Source organism: Peromyscus leucopus, chromosome 12 (assembly GCF_004664715.2).
Source record: "Peromyscus leucopus breed LL Stock chromosome 12, UCI_PerLeu_2.1, whole genome shotgun sequence".
Taxonomy (NCBI): Eukaryota; Metazoa; Chordata; class Mammalia; order Rodentia; family Cricetidae; genus Peromyscus; species Peromyscus leucopus.
Genome location: NC_051073.1, coordinates 38,329,667 through 38,333,018, shown reverse-complemented (window position 1 = coordinate 38,333,018; position 3,352 = coordinate 38,329,667). Strand labels below are relative to the sequence as shown.

Here is a 3,352-nt window from a genome sequence, read left to right as displayed (position 1 = left end):
ACAGTATCAGAACTTCAATTTTTCTCAGGTTTATAAACTATTAACATGTTTGACACAATTCTTTCACCCACCATTTAATACATGCATAGTGATGTGAATATGCACACATAGATACAATATTGTGTAAAGTATAATTTATATGAATCTAGTCTTATGAAATTCCTAGTTTACTTATCCTTCTTTCCCACCTCTCCTTCTCTTATACTAGCCTCTACTCACAGGCCATAAAAATCAGAATCTTAAATTTATTGTATTTTATCTATTTTTTTAATTTAAGGGGATATTTTAAAAATCATAGCTTATTTGGTTACAGTGTGATCACAGCAATTTTATTTCTATATATTTACATCTTTTGAGATAATATTGATTCTCATAATTCTCAATACAATTAATAATAGTCCTTTTCTGTGGCTGATTTTTTTGAATGTACCATGACATATCCACCTGTTTCTGTTCTTTACTCCTTGGCCAGAAATGAATTGCATATTCTTTGTATATCTGTTTTTAATCCAGTAGTGCTTAGATTTCTAAAGTATAGCTGAAAAAATGGTAGGTTGACTAGTAAGTATATTTTATTCAAATAAATTGAGTTTTATAAAATTGTTTCCCAAAAGCTATTGCAATTAATATTCTAGAAGTTATATGGGAAAGCATTCATTTCCTCACCTTAGTGTTCAGTGAGCATTTTGACGTACTTTAATTTATGCTAATCGCAAACATGAGCATGTGTTTATGTGTTCATTTTCTGTGTGTATATGCATAGTATATAGTAGAAATTTCATTCTGTGTTTCCAGATGTATGGCTGACAGTGACAGAGTAATCTACCACATCAGTTACCCTTTCCTACTGTATGAAAACACATATTTGCTTATGTTTTATCCCCTTTATGTTAGAATCTGAAATCTTTTCTAATTCCTTACCCACTTCTCTATTATGCAATGTCTGAATATCTTGATTATTAAATCTTTGAACTACAGTTTCATATCAATTAAGATACACTCAACTGATCTTACTGTTTATACTTTTGATATAGCAATCTGTTTTAGTCATGTGAGTTTAACAAGTTATACAGTTCTAAATATGGAAAACACATACTATATTTGTAAGATTTAGAAGGATTTCCACTGCTGGAGGGTGATGGATCATGCCTTTAATCAATCCAGCACCTGAGAGGCAGAGGCAAGTATATCCCTGTAAGTTCAAGGCCATTCTGGTCTATAGAGTGAGTTCAAGGACATCCAAGGCAGTTACACAGAGAAACCCCTCCCCTCAAAAAAAAAACCTAAAAGGATTTCCACTAAATTCACATATTACTTTAGGTGTAGTATTGTTGAAAATTTGTATTATGCAGAATTTTCAATGCATATTAAAGTAGACAATGAACAGCTTTTTTCAGTCCTAGTATAAAAAACATTCATTTGAAATATACTAGTAACAAGGATAGCAATATATATATATATATTGTATAAATATATACTCTATATTTACTGATTCTTTCATTTTAGTGATTATTCGGGTCAGACATGACAGAAGAAAACCATACTCTGGTGACTGAGTTCATCCTCACGGGACTCACAGATCAGCCCACACTAAACGCTGCCCTGTTCCTACTGTTCCTCGTCATCTACCTCGTCACCATGGTGGGCAATCTTGGACTGATTGCTCTCATCTGGAAGGACCCTCACCTTCACACCCCCATGTACTTATTCCTCAGCAGCTTAGCCTTTGCCGACACATGCACTTCATCCTCTGTGACCCCCAAGATGCTTATCAACTTTTTATCTAAAAATCATGAAATATCCCTGGTCGAGTGCTTTGCTCAGTTTTTATTTTATGGGCTCCAGTGCAACCACAGAATGTTTTCTCCTGTCTGTGATGGCCTATGACCGCTATGTGGCCATATGCAACCCCCTGCTTTATCCAGTGGTGATGTCCAATAGACTCTGTACTCAGTTTATAGCTGTGACATACTTAATTGGTACTCTGCACTTGGCAGTTCATGTGGGTTTGTTACTTAGATTGACTTTCTGCAGATCCAACATTATACAATATTACTATTGTGAAATTTTACAGCTCTTCAACATTTCTTGCATTGATCCTTCAGTTAACATTGTTGTGCTTTTAGTCTTCTCAATCTCTATACAAGCCTTCACCTTTCTAACCATCATGGTCTCCTATGTCCGTGTCCTCTTTGCTATCCTGAACAAGAAGTCTGAGAAGGGCAAGAGAAAAGCCTTCTCCACCTGCAGTGCGCACCTACTCTCTGTCTCCTTGTTCTATGGGACTCTTTTTCTCATCTATGTTTGCCCTGGGTCTGGACCAGTTGGAGACAAAGAGAAGATGCTTTCTTTATTTTATACAGTAATAATTCCCCTGCTCAATCCATTTGTTTACAGTCTGAGGAACAAAGAGGTTATAGGTGCATTTAGAAGAGTAGTAAGGAAGTAATACTTGTACAGATTTTCAGATTTCTACCCCTCACATATATGAAAAATAAGATGACAAATTCAATAGAAAAGAAAACGGTTCCTAAATACTGACTAGAACTCTGGCATTTCACTGGTGGCTCAGTGAGCTCTGCTGAGCACATCCAGCTTTGAATTTTGTGTCTGGTGCTCTGTTCATTTCTTTCATATGGGTCAGTGAAGTTGTGGTAGCACAATTCATGAACATCTTGTCTAGAAATTATATCCTATAGTTTATCTGAGCTTTTAGCTTTTCAAATTATCTTTTTTCTTTGTCTTTTCCAAATTTTCAGATGTGAATTTGGTTTTACTAAGACATCCTGAGACACATTGGCTGAGGTATAATTCTAACAATTGTTAGCAAACATAATTAGCAATTTGTAGGAATGAATAATTTAGCCCTCTAGACCTGGAAGTTTATATGGTTTTTGATCCTTTATCACACTAAACAGCATTGATAGATTGATAAAAAATAAAACCCTGTTTCATGATGGAATGCATACCCAAGAAGAAATGTCCTATTGAATAACAGGAAAAAAGAAAAGTTGAATTGAATATAAAAATGGTATTGATGGGTGTAGGATGAAAAATGGGGTAGCCATAAGTTAAAATGTTCAGCAACAAAATTAGTCATATCTTCCATTTAAAGCCCTGAATGCTATTTCTAATCAATGATAGTGAATATGTACTCAATTATTTATAAAATTTATTGCAGTAAAAAGCACTTCCATAGAGCTTCCAAACAATTACATTATTGTTGTTATCAATTTTAGTAAGAGTTGGCAGGTGGAATTTAAGGGACTGTTTGGAACCAAAATTTTATAACTGTAAAGTTGTGCCAATGAATTCTCAACTATAAATAGATAATGATTGTAGGTACAAATTA

At 34.3% G+C, this 3,352-nt stretch overlaps 1 pseudogene; it reads left to right on the top strand.

The window, feature by feature from the left end:
• The first annotated feature begins 1,524 nt into the window (after positions 1–1,524).
• Positions 1,525–2,449, top strand: LOC114688957 (annotated as a pseudogene).
• Positions 2,450–3,352: the final 903 nt, after the last annotated feature.